We start from the raw sequence: 17318 nt of genomic DNA, 5'->3' as shown, positions 1-17318 counted from the left end.
GTGATGTGTGACTTCCACTCACAGAGTTACATCTGTATTTCGTAGATCTCTTTGCTAGCCTTATTTCTGTGGAATCTGAGAACAGATATTTCAGATCCCTTTGAAGAGTATAGGGCCAAAGGAAATATCCTCCGATAACAAAGAGAAAGAAGCTTTCTGAGAAACTTCTTTGTGTTCTGTGAAATCATCTCACAGAGTTACAGCTTTCCCAACCAGAAGCCTTTCGCTAAGACAGTTCTTGTGGAATTTGCAAAGTGATATTTGGAAGCCCATAGAGGCCTATGGTGAAAAAGGAAATATCCTCAGATGAAATCTGGAAATAAGCTTTCTGAGAAACTGCTCAGTGATGTGTGACTTCGACTCACAGAGTTACATCTGTATTTCGTGGGTCTCTTTACTAGCCTTATTTCTGTGGAATCTGAGAACAGATATTTCGGATCCCTTTGAAGACTATAGGACCAAAGGAAATATCCTCCGGTAACAAAGAGAAAGAAGCTTTCTGAGAAACTTCTTTGTGTTCTGTGAAATCATCTCACAGAGTTACAGCTTTCCCCTCAAGAAGCCTTTCGCTAAGACAGTTCTTGAGGAATTGGTAAAGTGATATTTGGAGGCCCATAGAGGGCTATGGTGAAAAAGGAAATATCCTAAGATGAAATCTGGAAAGAAGCCTTCTGAGAAACTGCTCTGTGATGTGTGACTTCCACTCACAGAGTTACATCTGTATTTCGTGGATCTTCTTGCTAGCCTTATTTCTGTGGAATCTGAGAACAGATATTTCGGATCCCTTTGAAGACTATAGGGCCAAAGGAAATATCCTCCGATAACAAAGAGAAAGAAGCTTTCTGAGAAACTTCTTTGTGTTCTGTGAAATCATCTCACAGAGTTGCAGCTTTCCCCTCAAGAAGCCTTACGCTAAGGCAGTTCTTGTGGAATTGGCAAAGGGATATTTGGGAGCCCATAGAGGCCTATGGTGAAAAAGGAAATATCCTCAGATGAAATCTGGAAAGAAGCTTTCTGAGAAACTGCTTAGTGTTCTGTTAATTCATCTCACAGAGTTACATCTGTATTTCGTGGATCTCTTTGCTAGCCTTATTTGTGTGGAATCTGAGAACAGATATTTCGGATCCCTTTGAAGACTATAGGGCCAAAGGAAATATCCTCCGATAGCAAAGAGAAAGAAGCTTTCTGAGAAACTTCTTTGTGTTCTGTGAAATCATCTCACCGAGTTACAGCTTTTCCCTCAAGAAGCCTTTCGCTAAGACAGTTCTTGTGGAATTGGCAAAGTGATATTTGGAAGCCCATAGAGGGCTGTGGTGAAAAAGGAAATATCCTAAGATGAAATATGGAAAGAAGCTATCTGAGAAACTGCTCTGTGATGTGTGACTTCCACTCACAGAGTTACATCTGTATTTCGTGGATCTCCTTGCTAACCTTATTTCTGTGGAATCTGAGAACAGATATTTCGGATCCCTTTGAAGACTATAGGGCCAAAGGAAATATCCTCCGATAACAAAGAGAAAGAAGCTTTCTGAGAAACTTCTTTGAGTTCTGTGAAATCATCTCACAGAGTTACAGCTTTCCCCTCAAGAAGCCTTTCGCTAAGACAGTTCTTGTGGAATTGGCAAACGGATATTTGGAAGCCCATTGAGGCCTATGTTGAAAAAGGAAATATCCTCAGATGAAATCTGGAAAGAAGCTTTCTGAGAAACTACTTAGTGTTCTGTTAATTCATCTCACAGAGTTACATCTGTATTTCGTGGATCTCTTTGCTAGCCTTATTTCTGTGGAATCTGAGAACAGATATTTCGGATCCCTTTGAAGACTATAGGGCCAAAGGAAATATCCTCCGATAACAAAGAGAAAGAAGCTTTCTGAGAAACTTCTTTGTGTTCTGTGAAATCATCTCACAGAGTTACAGCTTTCCCCTCAAGAAGTCTTTCGCTAAGACAGTTCTTGTGGACTTGGCAAAGGGATATTTGGAAGCCCATAGAGGCCTACGATGAAAAAGGAAATATCCTCAGATGACATCTGGAAAGAAGATTTCTGAGAAACTGCTTAGTGTTCTGTTAATTCATCTCACAGACTTACATGTGTATTTCGTGGATCTCTTTGCTAGCCTTTTTTTCTGTGGAATCTGAGAACAGATATTTCGGATCCCTTTGAAGACTATAGGACCAAAGGAAATATCCTACGGTAACAAAGAGAAAGAAGCTTTCTGAGAAACTTCTGTGTGTTCTGTGAAATCATCTCACAGAGTTACAGCTTTCCCCTCAAGAAGCCTTTCGCTAGGACAGTTCTTGTGGAATTGGCAAAGTGATATTTCGAAGCCCATAGAAGGCTATGGTGAAAAAGGAAATATCCTCAGATGAAATCTGGAAAGAAGCTTTCTGATTAACTGCTCTGTGATGTGTGACTTCCACTCACAGAGTTACATCTGTCGTTTCGTGGATCTCTTTGCTAGCCTTATTTCTGTGGAATCTGAGAACAGATATTTCGGATCCCTTTGAAGACTATAGGGCCATAGGAAATATCCTCCGATAACAAAGAGACAGAAGCTTTCTGAGAAAGTTCTTTGTGTTCTGTGAAATCATCTCACAGAGTTACAGCTTTCCCCTCAAGAAGCCTTTCGCTAAGACAGTTCTTGTGGAATTGGCAAAGGGATATTTGGAAGCCCATAGAGGGCTAAGGTGAAAAAGGAAATATCCTCAGATGAAATGGGGAAAGAAGCTTTCTTAGAAACTGCTCTGTGATGTGTGACTTCCACTCACAGAGTTACATGTGTATTTCGTGGATCTCTTTGCTAGCCTTATTTCTGTGGAATCTGAGAACAGATATTTCGGATCCCTTTGAAGACTATAGGGCCAAAGGAAATATCCTCCGATAACAAAGAGAAAGAAGCTTTCTGAGAAACTTCTTTGTGTTCTGTGAAATCATCTCACAGAGTTACAGCTTTCCCCTCAAGAAGTCTTTCGCTAAGACAGTTCTTGTGGACTTGGCAAAGGGATATTTGGAAGCCCATAGAGGCCTACGATGAAAAAGGAAATATCCTCAGATGACATCTGGAAAGAAGATTTCTGAGAAACTGCTTAGTGTTCTGTTAATTCATCTCACAGACTTACATGTGTATTTCGTGGATCTCTTTGCTAGCCTTTTTTTCTGTGGAATCTGAGAACAGATATTTCGGATCCCTTTGAAGACTATAGGACCAAAGGAAATATCCTACGGTAACAAAGAGAAAGAAGCTTTCTGAGAAACTTCTGTGTGTTCTGTGAAATCATCTCACAGAGTTACAGCTTTCCCCTCAAGAAGCCTTTCGCTAGGACAGTTCTTGTGGAATTGGCAAAGTGATATTTCGAAGCCCATAGAAGGCTATGGTGAAAAAGGAAATATCCTCAGATGAAATCTGGAAAGAAGCTTTCTGATTAACTGCTCTGTGATGTGTGACTTCCACTCACAGAGTTACATCTGTCGTTTCGTGGATCTCTTTGCTAGCCTTATTTCTGTGGAATCTGAGAACAGATATTTCGGATCCCTTTGAAGACTATAGGGCCATAGGAAATATCCTCCGATAACAAAGAGACAGAAGCTTTCTGAGAAAGTTCTTTGTGTTCTGTGAAATCATCTCACAGAGTTACAGCTTTCCCCTCAAGAAGCCTTTCGCTAAGACAGTTCTTGTGGAATTGGCAAAGGGATATTTGGAAGCCCATAGAGGGCTAAGGTGAAAAAGGAAATATCCTCAGATGAAATGGGGAAAGAAGCTTTCTTAGAAACTGCTCTGTGATGTGTGACTTCCACTCACAGAGTTACATGTGTATTTCGTGGATCTCTTTGCTAGCCTTATTTCTGTGGAATCTGAGAACAGATATTTCGGATCCCTTTGAAGACTATAGGGCCAAAGGAAATATCCTCCGATAACAAAGAGAAAGAAGCTTTCTGAGAAACTTCTTTGTGTTCTGTGAAATCATCTCACAGAGTTACAGCTTTCCCCTCAAGAAGCCTTTCGCTAAGACAGTTCTTGTGGAATTGGCAAAGGGATATTTGGAAGCCCATAGAGGGCTATGGTGAAAAAGGAAATATCCTCAGATGAAATCTGGAAAGAAGCTTTCTGAGAAACTGCTTAGTGTTCTGTTAATTCATCTCACAGAGTTACATCTGTATTTCGTGGTTCTCTTTGCTAGCCTTATTTCTGTGGAATCTGAGAACAGATATTTCGGATCCTTTTGAAGACTATAGGACCAAAGGAAATATCCTCCGGTAACAAAGAGAAAGAAGCTTTCTGAGAAACTTCTTTGTGTTCTGTGAAATCATCTCACAGAGTTACAGCTTTCCCCTCAAGAAGCCTTTCGCTAAGACAGTTCTTGTGGAATTGGCAAAGTGATATTTGGAAGCCCATAGAGGGCTATGGTGAAAAAGGAAATATTCTCAGATGAAATCTGGAAAGAAGCTTTCTGAGAAACTGCTTAGTGTTCTGTTAATTCATCTCACAGAGTTACATCTGTATTTCGTGGATCACTTTGCTAGCCTTATTTCTGTGGAATCTGAGAACAGATATTTCGGATCCCTTTGAAGATTATAGGGCCAAAGGAAATATCCTCCGATAACAAAGAGAAAGAAGCTTTCTTAGAAACTTGTTTGTGTTCTGTGAAATCATCTCACAGAGTTACAGCTTTCCCCTCAAGAAGCCTTTCGCTAAGACAGTTCTTGTGGAATTGGCAAAGTGATATTTGGAAGCCCATAGAGGGCTATGGCGAAAAAGGAAATATCCTCAGATGAAATCTGGAAAGAAGCTTTCTGAGAAACTGCTCTGTGATGTGTGACTTCCACTCAGAGAGTTACATCTGTATTTCGTGGATCTCTTTGCTAGCCTTATTTCTGTGGAATCTGAGAACAGATATTTCGGATCCCTTTGAAGACTATAAGGCCAAAGGAAATATCCTCCGATAACAAAGAGAAAGAAGCTTTCTGAGAAACTTCTTTGTGTTCTGTGAAATCATCTCACAGAGTTACAGCTTTCCCCTCAAGAAGTCTTTCGGTAAGACAGTTCTTGTGGAATTGGCAAAGGAATATTTGGAATCCCATAGAGGCCTACGGTGAAAAAGGAAATATCCTCAGATGAAATCTGGAAAGAAGCTTTGTGAGAAACTGCTTAGTGTTCTGTTAATTCATCTCACAGAGTTACATGTGTATTTCTTGGATCTCTTTGCTAGCCTTATTTCTGTGGAATCTGAGAACAGATATTTCGGATCCCTTTGAAGAGTATAGGACCAAAGGAAATATCCTCCGGTAACTAAGAGAAAGAAGCTTTCTGAGAAACTTCTTTGTGTTCTGTGAAATCATCTCACAGAGTTACAGCTTTCCCCTCAAGAAGCCTTTCACTAAGACAGTTCTTGTGGAATTTGCAAAGTGATATTTGGAAGCCCATAGAGGGCTATGGTGAAAAAGGAAATATCCTCAGATGAAATCTGAAAAGAAGCTTTCTGAGAAACTGCTTAGTGTTCTCCTAATTCATCTCACAGAGTTACATCTGTATTTCGTGGATCTCTTTGCTAGCCTTATTTCTGAGGAATGTGAGAACAAATATTTCGGATCCCTTTGAAGATTATAGGGCCAAAGGAAATATCCTCCGATAACAAAGAGAAAGAAGCTTTCTGAGAAACTTCTTTGTGTTCTGTGAAATCATCTCACAGAGTTACAGCTTTCCCCTCAAGAAGCCTTTCGCTAAGACAGTTCTTGTGGAATTGGCAAAGGGATATTTGGAAGCCCATAGAGGGCTATGGTGAAAAAGGAAATATCCTCAGATGAAATCTGGAAAGAAGCTTTCTGAGAAACTGCTTAGTGTTCTGTTAATTCATTTCACAGAGTTACATCTGTATTTCGTGGTTCTCTTTGCTAGCCTTATTTCTGTGGAATCTGAGAACAGATATTTCGGATCCTTTTGAAGACTATAGGACCAAAGGAAATATCCTCCGGTAACAAAGAGAAAGAAGCTTTCTGAGAAACTTCTTTGTGTTCTGTGAAATCATCTCACAGAGTTACAGCTTTCCCCTCAAGAAGCCTTTCGCTAAGACAGTTCTTGTGGAATTGGCAAAGTGATATTTGGAAGCCCATAGAGGGCTATGGTGAAAAAGGAAATATCCTCAGATGAAATCTGGAAAGAAGCTTTCTGAGAAACTGCTTAGTGTTCTGTTAATTCATCTCACAGAGTTACATCTGTATTTCGTGGATCACTTTGCTAGCCTTATTTCTGTGGAATCTGAGAACAGATATTTCGGATCCCTTTGAAGATTATAGGGCCAAAGGAAATATCCTCCGATAACAAAGAGAAAGAAGCTTTCTTAGAAACTTGTTTGTGTTCTGTGAAATCATCTCACAGAGTTACAGCTTTCCCCTCAAGAAGCCTTTCGCTAAGACAGTTCTTGTGGAATTGGCAAAGTGATATTTGGAAGCCCATAGAGGGCTATGGCGAAAAAGGAAATATCCTCAGATGAAATCTGGAAAGAAGCTTTCTGAGAAACTGCTCTGTGATGTGTGACTTCCACTCAGAGAGTTACATCTGTATTTCGTGGATCTCTTTGCTAGCCTTATTTCTGTGGAATCTGAGAACAGATATTTCGGATCCCTTTGAAGACTATAAGGCCAAAGGAAATATCCTCCGATAACAAAGAGAAAGAAGCTTTCTGAGAAACTTCTTTGTGTTCTGTGAAATCATCTCACAGAGTTACAGCTTTCCCCTCAAGAAGTCTTTCGGTAAGACAGTTCGTGTGGAATTGGCAAAGGAATATTTGGAATCCCATAGAGGCCTACGGTGAAAAAGGAAATATCCTCAGATGAAATCTGGAAAGAAGCTTTGTGAGAAACTGCTTAGTGTTCTGTTAATTCATCTCACAGAGTTACATGTGTATTTCTTGGATCTCTTTGCTAGCCTTATTTCTGTGGAATCTGAGAACAGATATTTCGGATCCCTTTGAAGAGTATAGGACCAAAGGAAATATCCTCCGGTAACAAAGAGAAAGAAGCTTTCTGAGAAACTTCTTTGTGTTCTGTGAAATCATCTCACAGCGTTACAGCTTTCCCCTCAAGAAGCCTTTCACTAAGACAGTTCTTGTGGAATTTGCAAAGTGATATTTGGAAGCCCATAGAGGGCTATGGTGAAAAAGGAAATATCCTCAGATGAAATCTGAAAAGAAGCTTTCTGAGAAACTGCTTAGTGTTCTCCTAATTCATCTCACAGAGTTACATCTGTATTTCGTGGATCTCTTTGCTAGCCTTATTTCTGAGGAATGTGAGAACAAATATTTCGGATCCCTTTGAAGATTATAGGGCCAAAGGAAATATCCTCCGATAACAAAGAGAAAGAAGCTTTCTGAGAAACTTCTTTGTGTTCTGTGAAATCATCTCACAGAGCTACAGCTTTCCCCTCAAGAAGCCTTTCGCTAAGACAGTTCTTGTGGAATTGGCAAAGTGATATTTGGAAGCCCCTAGAGGGCTATGGTGAAAAAGGAAATATCCTCAGATGAAATCTGGAAAGAAGCTTTCTGAGAAACTGCTCTGTGATGTGTGACTTCCACTCACAGAGTTACATCTGTAGTTCGTGGATCTCCTTGCTAGCCTTATTTCTGTGGAATCTGAGAACAGATATTTCGGATCCCTTTGAAGACTATAGGGCCAAAGGAAATATCCTCCGATAACAAAGAGAAAGAAGCTTTCTGAGAAACTTCTTTGTGTTCTGTGAAATCATCTCACAGAGTTACAGCTTTCCCCTCAAGATGCCTTTCGCTAAGACAGTTCTGGTGGAATTGGCAAAGTGATATTTGGAAGCCCATAGAGGGCTATGGCGAAAAAGGAAATATCCTCAGATGAAATCTGGAAAGAAGCTTTCTGAGAAACTGCTCTGTGATGTGTGACTTCCACTCACAGAGTTACATCTGTATTTCGTGGATCTCTTTGCTAGCCTTATTTCTGTGGAATCTGAGAACAGATATTTCAGATCCCTTTGAAGACTATAGGGCCAAAGGTAATATCCTCCGATAACAAAGAGAAAGAAGCTTTCTGAGAAACTTCTTTGTGTTCTGTGAAATCATCTCACAGAGTTACAGCTTTCCCAACCAGAAGCCTTTCGCTAAGACAGTTCTTGTGGAATTTGCAAAGTGATATTTGGAAGCCCATAGAGGGCTATGGTGAAAAAGGAAATATCCTCAGATGAAATCTGGAAAGAAGCTTTCTGAGAAACTGCTCTGTGATGTGTGACTTCCAGCAACAGAGTTACATCTGTATTTCGTGGATCTCTTTGCTAGCCTTATTTCTGTGGAATCTGAGAACAGATATTTTGGATCCCTTTGAAGACTATAAGGCCAAAGGAAATATCCTCCGATAACAAAGAGAAAGAAGCTTTCTGAGAAACTTCTTTGTGTTCTGTGAAATCATCTCACAGAGTTACAGCTTTCCCCTCAAGAAGTCTTTCGCTAAGACAGTTCTTGTGGAATTGGCAAAGGGATATTTGGAAGCCCTTAGAGGCCTACGGTGAAAAAGGAATTATCCTCAGATGAAATCTGGAAAGAAGCTTTCTGAGAAACTGCTTAGTGTTCTGTTAATTCATCTCACAGAGTTACATTTGTATTTCTTGGATCTCTTTGCTAGCCTTATTTATGTGGAATCCGAGAACAGATATTTCGGATCCCTTTGAAGAGTATGGGACCAAAGGAAATATCCTCCGGTAACAAAGAGAAAGAAGCTTTCTGAGAAACTTCTTTGTGTTCTGTGAAATCATCTCACAGAGTTACAGCTTTCCCCTCAAGAAGCCTTTCGCTAAGACAGTTCTTGTGGAATTGGCAAAGGGATATTTGGAAGCCCATAGAGGCCTATGGTGAAAAAGGAAATATCCTCAGATGAAATCTGGAAAGAAGCTTTCTGAGAAACTGCTTAGTGTTCTGTTAATTCATCTCACAGAGTTACATCTGTATTTCGTGGATCTCTTTGCTAGCCTTATTTCTGTGGAATCTGAGAACAGATATTTCGGATCCCTTTGAAGAGTATAGGACCAAAGGAAATATCCTACGTTAACAAAGAGAAAGAAGCTTTCTGAGAAACTTCTTTGTGTTCTGTGAAATCATCTCACAGAGTTACAGCTTTCCCCTCAAGAAGCCTTTCGCTAAGACAGTTCTTGTGGAATTGGCAAAGTGATATTTGGAAGCCCATAGAGGGCTATGGTGAAAAAGGAAATATCCTAAGATGAAATCTGGAAAGAAGCTTTCTGAGAAACTGCTCTGTGATGTGTGACTTCCACTCACAGAGTTACATCTGTATTTCGTGGATCTCTTTGCTAGCCTTATTTCTGTGGAATCTGAGAACAGATATTTCGGATCCCTTTGAAGACTATAGGGCCAAAGGAAATATCCTCCGATAACAAAGAGAAAGAAGCTTTCTGAGAAACTTCTTTGTGTTCTGTAAAATCATCTCACAGAGTTACAGCTTTCCCCTCAAGAAGCCTTTCGCTAAGACAGTTCTTGTGGAATTGGCAAAGTGATATTTGGAAGCCCATAGAGGGCTATGGTGAAAAAGGAAATATCCTAAGATGAAATCTGGAAAGAAGCCTTCTGAGAAACTGCTCTGTGATGTGTGACTTCCACTCACAGAGTTACATCTGTATTTCGTGGATCTCCTTGCTAGCCTTATTTCTGTGGAATCTGAGAACAGATATTTCGGATCCCTTTGAAGACTATAGGGCCAAAGGAAATATCCTCCGATAACAAAGAGAAAGAAGCTTTCTGAGAAACTTCTTTGTGTTCTGTGAAATCATCTCACAGAGTTACAGCTTTCCCCTCAAGAAGACTTACGCTAAGGCAGTTCTTGTGGAATTGGCAAAGGGATATTTGGGAGCCCATAGAGGGCTATGGTGAAAAAGGAAATATCCTCAGATGAAATCTGGAAAGAAGCTTTCTGAGAAACTGCTTGGTGTTCTGTTAATTCATCTCACAGAGTTACATCTGTATTTCGTGGATCTCTTTGCTAGCCTTATTTATGTGGAATCTGAGAACAGATATTTCGGATCCCTTTGAAGACTATAGGGCCAAAGGAAATATCCTCCGATAACAAAGAGAAAGAAGCTTTCTGAGAAACTTCTTTGTGTTCTGTGAAATCATCTCACAGAGTTACAGCTTTCCCCTCAAGAAGCCTTTCGCTAAGACAGTTCTTGTGGAATTGGCAAAGTGATATTTGGAAGCCCATAGAGGGCTATGGTGAAAAAGGAAATATCCTAAGATGAAATCTGGAAAGAAGCCTTCTGAGAAACTGCTCTGTGATGTGTGACTTCCACTCACAGAGTTACATCTGTATTTCGTGGATCTCCTTGCTAGCCTTATTTCTGTGGAATCTGAGAACAGATATTTCGGATCCCTTTGAAGACTATAGGGCCAAAGGAAATATCCTCCGATAACAAAGAGAAAGAAGCTTTCTGAGAAACTTCTTTGTGTTCTGTGAAATCATCTCACAGAGTTACAGCTTTCCCCTCAAGAAGCCTTACGCTAAGGCAGTTCTTGTGGAATTGGCAAAGGGATATTTGGGAGCCCATAGAGGGCTATGGTGAAAAAGGAAATATCCTCAGATGAAATCTGGAAAGAAGCTTTCTGAGAAACTGCTTGGTGTTCTGTTAATTCATCTCACAGAGTTACATCTCTATTTTGTGGATCTCTTTGCTAGCCTTATTTGTGTGGAATCTGAGAACAGATATTTCGGATCCCTTTGAAGACTATAGGGCCAAAGGAAATATCCTCCGATAACAAAGAGAAAGAAGCTTTCTGAGAAACTTCTTTGTGTTCTGTGAAATCATCTCACAGAGTTACAGCTTTCCCCTCAAGAAGCCTTTCGCTAAGACAGTTCTTGTGGAATTGGCAAAGTGATATTTGGAAGCCCATAGAGGGCTGTGCTGAAAAAGGAAATATCCTAAGATGAAATATGGAAAGAAGCTATCTGAGAAACTGCTCTGTGATGTGTGACTTCCACTCACAGAGTTACATCTGTATTTCGTGGATCTCTTTGCTAGCCTTATTTCTGTGGAATCTGAGAACAGATATTTCGGATCCCTTTGAAGACTATAGGGCCAAAGGAAATATCCTCCGATAACAAAGAGAAAGAAGCTTTCTGAGAAACTTCTTTGTGTTCTGTGAAATCATCTCACAGAGTTACAGCTTTCCCCTCAAGAAGCCTTTCGCTAAGACAGTTCTTGTGGAATTGGCAAAGGGATATTTGGAAGCCCATAGAGGGCTATGGTGAAAAAGGAAATATCCTCAGATGAAATCTGGAAAGAAGCTTTCTGAGAAACTGCTTAGTGTTCTGTTAATTCATCTCACAGAGTTACATCTGTATTTCGTGGTTCTCTTTGCTAGCCTTATTTCTGTGGAATCTGAGAACAGATATTTCGGATCCTTTTGAAGACTATAGGACCAAAGGAAATATCCTCCGGTAACAAAGAGAAAGAAGCTTTCTGAGAAACTTCTTTGTGTTCTGTGAAATCATCTCACAGAGTTACAGCTTTCCCCTCAAGAAGCCTTTCGCTAAGACAGTTCTTGTGGAATTGGCAAAGTGATATTTGGAAGCCCATAGAGGGCTATGGTGAAAAAGGAAATATCCTCAGATGAAAACTGGAAAGAAGCTTTCTGAGAAACTGCTTAGTGTTCTGTTAATTCATCTCACAGAGTTACATCTGTATTTCGTGGATCACTTTGCTAGCCTTATTTCTGTGGAATCTGAGAACAGATATTTCGGATCCCTTTGAAGATTATAGGGCCAAAGGAAATATCCTCCGATAACAAAGAGAAAGAAGCTTTCTTAGAAACTTGTTTGTGTTCTGTGAAATCATCTCACAGAGTTACAGCTTTCCCCTCAAGAAGCCTTTCGCTAAGACAGTTCTTGTGGAATTGGCAAAGTGATATTTGGAAGCCCATAGAGGGCTATGGCGAAAAAGGAAATATCCTCAGATGAAATCTGGAAAGAAGCTTTCTGAGAAACTGCTCTGTGATGTGTGACTTCCACTCAGAGAGTTACATCTGTATTTCGTGGATCTCTTTGCTAGCCTTATTTCTGTGGAATCTGAGAACAGATATTTCGGATCCCTTTGAAGACTATAAGGCCAAAGGAAATATCCTCCGATAACAAAGAGAAAGAAGCTTTCTGAGAAACTTCTTTGTGTTCTGTGAAATCATCTCACAGAGTTACAGCTTTCCCCTCAAGAAGTCTTTCGGTAAGACAGTTCTTGTGGAATTGGCAAAGGAATATTTGGAATCCCATAGAGGCCTACGGTGAAAAAGGAAATATCCTCAGATGAAATCTGGAAAGAAGCTTTGTGAGAAACTGCTTAGTGTTCTGTTAATTCATCTCACAGAGTTACATGTGTATTTCTTGGATCTCTTTGCTAGCCTTATTTCTGTGGAATCTGAGAACAGATATTTCGGATCCCTTTGAAGACTATAGGGCCAAAGGAAATATCCTCCGATAACAAAGAGAAAGAAGCTTTCTGAGAAACTTCTTTGTGTTCTGTGAAATCATCTCACAGAGTTACAGCTTTCCCCTCAAGAAGCCTTTCGCTAAGACAGTTCTTGTGGAATTGGCAAAGGGATATTTGGAAGCCCATAGAGGGCTATGGTGAAAAAGGAAATATCCTCAGATGAAATCTGGAAAGAAGCTTTCTGAGAAACTGCTTAGTGTTCTGTTAATTCATCTCACAGAGTTACATCTGTATTTCGTTGTTCTCTTTCCTAGCCTTATTTCTGTGGAATCTGAGAACAGATATTTCGGATCCCTTTGAAGACTATAGGACCAAAGGAAATATCCTCCGGTAACAAAGAGAAAGAAGCTTTCTGAGAAACTTCTTTGTGTTCTGTGAAATCATCTCACAGAGTTACAGCTTTCCCCTCCAGAAGCCTTTCGCTAAGACAGTTCTTGTGGAATTGGCAAAGTGATATTTGGAAGCCCATAGAGGGCTATGGTGAAAAAGGAAATATCCTAAGGTGAAATCTGGAAAGAAGCTTTCTGAGAAACTGCTCTGTGATGTGTGACTTCCACTCACAGAGTTACATCTGTATTTCGTGGATCTCCTTGCTAGCCTTATTTCTGTGGAATCTGAGAACAGATATTTCGGATCCCTTTGAAGACTATAGGGCCAAAGGAAATATCCTCCGATAACAAAGAGAAAGAAGCTTTCTGAGAAACTTCTTTGTGTTCTGTGAAATCATCTCACAGAGTTACAGCTTTCCCCTCAAGAAGCCTTTCGCTAAGACAGTTATTGTGGAATTGGCAAAGGGATATTTGGAAGCCCATAGAGGCCTATGTTGAAAAAGGAAATATCCTCAGATGAAATCTGGAAAGAAGCTTTCTGAGAAACTGCTTAGTGTTCTGTTAATTCATCTCACAGAGTTACATCTGTATTTCGTGGATCACTTTGCTAGCCTTATTTCTGTGGAATCTAAGAACAGATATTTCGGATCCCTTTGAAGATTATAGGGCCAAAGGAAATATCCTCCGATAACAAAGAGAAAGAAGCTTTCTGAGAAACTTCTTTGTGTTCTGTGAAATCATCTCACAGAGTTACAACTTTCCCCTCAAGAAGCCTTTCGCTAAGACAGTTCTTGTGGAATTGGCAAAGTGATATTTGGAAGCCCATAGAGGGCTATGGCGAAAAAGGAAATATCCTCAGATGAAATCTGGAAAGAAGCTTTCTGAGAAACTGCTCTGTGATGGGTGACTTCCACTCACAGAGTTACATCTGTATTTCGTGGATCTCTTTGCTAGCCTTATTTCTGTGGAATCTGAGAACAGATATTTCGGATCCCTTTGAAGACTATAAGGCCAACGGAAATATCATCCGATAACAAAGAGAAAGAAGCTTTCTGAGAAACTTCTTTGTGTTCTGTGAAATCATCTCACAGAGTTACAGCTTTCCCCTCAAGAAGCCTTTCGCTAAGACAGTTCTTGTGGAATTGGCAAAGGAATATTTGGAAGCCCATAGAGGCCTACGGTGAAAAAGGAAATATCCTCAGATGAAATCTGGAAAGAAGCTTTCTGAGAAACTGCTTAGTGTTCTGTTAATTCATCTCACAGAGTTACATCTGTATTTCGTGGATCACTTTGCTAGCCTTATTTCTGTGGAATCTGAGAACAGATATTTCGGATCCCTTTGAAGATTATAGGGCCAAAGGAAATATCCTCCGATAACAAAGAGAAAGAAGCTTTCTTAGAAACTTCTTTGTGTTCTGTGAAATCATCTCACAGAGTTACAGCTTTCCCCTCAAGAAGCCTTTCGCTAAGACAGTTCTTGTGGAATTGGCAAAGTGATATTTGGAAGCCCATAGAGGGCTATGGCGAAAAAGGAAATATCCTCAGATGAAATCTGGAAAGAAGCTTTCTGAGAAACTGCTCTGTGATGTGTGACTTCCACTCAGAGAGTTACATCTGTATTTCGTGGATCTCTTTGCTAGCCTTATTTCTGTGGAATCTGAGAACAGATATTTCGGATCCCTTTGAAGACTATAAGGCCAAAGGAAATATCCTCCGATAACAAAGAGGAAGAAGCTTTCTGAGAAACTTCTTTGTGTTCTGTGAAATCATCTCACAGAGTTACAGCTTTCCCCTCAAGAAGTCTTTCGCTAAGACAGTTCTTGTGGAATTGGCAAACGGATATTTGAAGGCCCATAGAGGCCTATGTTGAAAAAGGAAATATCCTCAGATGAAATCTGGAAAGAAGCTTTCTGAGAAACTACTTAGTGTTCTGTTAATTCATCTCACAGAGTTACATCTGTATTTCCGGATCTCTTTGCTAGCCTTATTTCTGTGGAATCTGAGAACAGATATTTCGGATCCCTTTGAAGACTATAGGGCCAAAGGAAATATCCTCCGATAACAAAGAGAAAGAAGCTTTCTGAGAAACTTCTTTGTGTTCTGTGAAATCATCTCACAGAGTTACAGCTTTCCCTTCAAGAAGTCTTTCGCTAAGACAGTTCTTGTGGAATTGGCAAAGGGATATTTGGAAGCCCATAGAGGCCTACGGTGAAAAAGGAAATATCCTCAGATGACATCTGGAAAGAAGCTTTCTGAGAAACTGCTTAGTGTTCTGTTAATTCATCTCACAGAGTTACATGTGTATTTCGTGGATCTCTTTGCTAGCCTTATTTCTGTGGAATCTGAGAACAGATATTTCGGATCCCTTTGAAGACTATAGGACCAAAGGAAATATCCTACGGTAACAAAGAGAAAGAAGCTTTCTGAGAAACTTCTTTGTGTTCTGTGAAATCATCTCACAGAGTTACAGCTTTCCCCTCAAGAAGCCTTTCGCTAAGACAGTTCTTGTGGAATTGGCAAAGTGATATTTGGAAGCCCATAGAGGGCTATGGCGAAAAAGGAAATATTCTCAGATGAAATCTGGAAAGAAGCTTTCTGAGAAACTGCTCTGTGATGGGTGACTTCCACTCACAGAGTTACATCTGTATTTCGTGGATCTCTTTGCTAGCCTTATTTCTGTGGAATCTGAGAACAGATATTTCGGATCCCTTTGAAGACTATAAGGCCAAAGGAAATATCCTCCGATAACAAAGAGAAAGAAGCTTTCTGAGAAACTTCTTTGTGTTCTGTGAAATCATCTCACAGAGTTACAGCTTTCCCCTCAAGAAGTCTTTCGGTAAGACAGTTCTTGTGGAATTGGCAAAGGAATATTTGGAAGCCCATAGAGGCCTACGGTGAAAAAGGAAATATCCTCAGATGAAATCTGGAAAGAAGGTTTCTGAGAAACTGCTTAGTGTTCTGTTAATTCATCTCACAGAGTTACATGTGTATTTCTTGGATCTCTTTGCTAGCCTTATTTCTGTGGAATCTGAGAACAGATATTTCGGATCCCTTTGAAGAGTATAGGACCAAAGGAAATATCCTCCGGTAACAAAGAGAAAGAAGCTTTCTGAGAAACTTCTTTGTGTTCTGTGAAATCATCTCACAGAGTTACAGCTTTCCCCTCAAGAAGCCTTTCGCTAAGACAGTTCTTGTGGAATTTGCAAAGTGATATTTGGAAGCCCATAGAGGGCTATGGTGAAAAAGGAAATATCCTCAGATGAAATCTGAAAAGAAGCTTTCTGAGAAACTGCTTAGTGTTCTCCTAATTCATCTCACAGAGTTACATCTGTATTTCGTGGATCTCTTTGCTAGCCTTATTTCTGTGGAATGTGAGAAAAAATATTTCGGATCCCTTTGAAGATTATAGGGCCAAAGGAAATATCCTCCGATAACAAAGAGAAAGAAGCTTTCTGAGAAACTTCTTTGTGTTCTGTGAAATCAACTCACAGAGTTACAGCTTTCCCCTCAAGAAGCCTTTCGCTAAGACAGTTCTTGTGGAATTGGCAAAGTGATATTTGGAAGCCCCTAGAGGGCTATGGTGAAAAAGGAAATATCCTCAGATGAAATCTGTAAAGAAGCTTTGTGAGAAACTGCTCTGTGATGTGTGACTTCCACTCACAGAGTTACATCTGTATTTCGTGGATCTCCTTGCTAGCCTTATTTCTGTGGAATCTGAGAACAGATATTTCGGATCCCTTTGAAGACTATAGGGCCAAAGGAAATATCCTCCGATAACAAAGAGAAAGAAGCTTTCTGAGAAACTTCTTTGTGTTCTGTGAAATCATCTCACAGAGTTACAGCTTTCCCCTCAAGAAGCCTTTCGCTAAGACAGTTCTTGTGGAATTGGCAAAGTGATATTTGGAAGCCCATAGAGGGCTATGGTGAAAAAGGAAATATCCTAAGATGAAATCTGGAAAGAAGCCTTCTGAGAAACTGCTCTGTGATGTGTGACTTCCACTCACAGAGTTACATCTGTATTTCGTGGATCTCCTTGCTAGCCTTATTTCTGTGGAATCTGAGAACAGATATTTCGGATCCCTTTGAAGACTACAGGGCCAAAGGAAATATCCTCCGATAACAAAGAGAAAGAAGCTTTCTGAGAAACTTCTTTGTGTTCTGTGAAATCATCTCACAAAGTTACAGCTTTCCCCTCAAGAAGCCTTACGCTAAGGCAGTTCTTGTGGAATTGGCAAAGGGATATTTGGGAGCCCATAGAGGCCTATGGTGAAAAAGGAAATATCCTCAGATGAAATCTGGAAAGAAGCTTTCTGAGAAACTGCTTGGGGTTCTGTTAATTCATCTCACAGAGTTACATCTGTATTTCGTGGATCTCTTTGCTAGCCTTATTTGTGTGGAATCTGAGAACAGATATTTCGGATCCCTTTGAAGACTATAGGGCCAAAGGAAATATCCTCCGATAACAAAGAGAAAGAAGCTTTCTGAGAAAC

Source organism: Macaca fascicularis, chromosome 17 (genome assembly GCF_037993035.2).
Source record: "Macaca fascicularis isolate 582-1 chromosome 17, T2T-MFA8v1.1".
NCBI classification, from domain to species: domain Eukaryota; kingdom Metazoa; phylum Chordata; class Mammalia; order Primates; family Cercopithecidae; genus Macaca; species Macaca fascicularis.
This window is presented reverse-complemented; position numbering follows the sequence as displayed.